Below are 685 nucleotides of genomic sequence, written 5' to 3' on the forward strand. Positions count from 1 at the left end.
GTTCGCTTAAGCGGCCCGCCATGGTTAAAAGATTAATCGAGGCGGTTTCCCTAAAGCAACCGCCACGGTTAATACATTAACCGAGGCGGTTTACTTACGACAACCGTCACGGTTAACGTAAGATTAACCGTGGCGGTTTGCTTACAGTGACCGCCACGGTTAAAGAATTATCCGTAACGGTCGCCCGGCTGGCAGCCCAGCCCAGGTTAACCGAGGCAGGCCGCCAGCCGGCCGCCTCGGTGGCCCAAAACAAAATGTCTCCTAAAATTTTTTTGTAGTAGTGAGTTATGATTATCTACTTAGTAGGGTAACAGTTCAAGGCTTGGCTAAAAAATTAGCTCACCTATTAACCTTCATGTTTAATGCACTAGAGCTAAATTTAATTAATTCTTAGCTAGCTAGCAATTAGTTCTTGTATAAAAAAGGTCCTTAAATCTGGCTACCACAGAAAAGCCCTTAGACGATGGAGCTTATTACACATGAAGAAAGAGGAACGATGACGACTTGACAATATAAGTTTTGTTAGAGTGATCTCACTATATATAATGTCATAATACCACCGTCTAAGGCAAATCCACCACACAGACAACACTTGACCGAGTGAATTCCCAGGTTTGCGTTGTCTGCAGTTTGTACATGTTCCCAAGCAAGGCGTTTGTCTGAGTGTGCCATCTAGTATATCCTT

The sequence above is a fragment of the Sorghum bicolor genome, chromosome 10 (genome assembly GCF_000003195.3).
Source record: "Sorghum bicolor cultivar BTx623 chromosome 10, Sorghum_bicolor_NCBIv3, whole genome shotgun sequence".
NCBI classification, from domain to species: Eukaryota; Viridiplantae; Streptophyta; class Magnoliopsida; order Poales; family Poaceae; genus Sorghum; species Sorghum bicolor.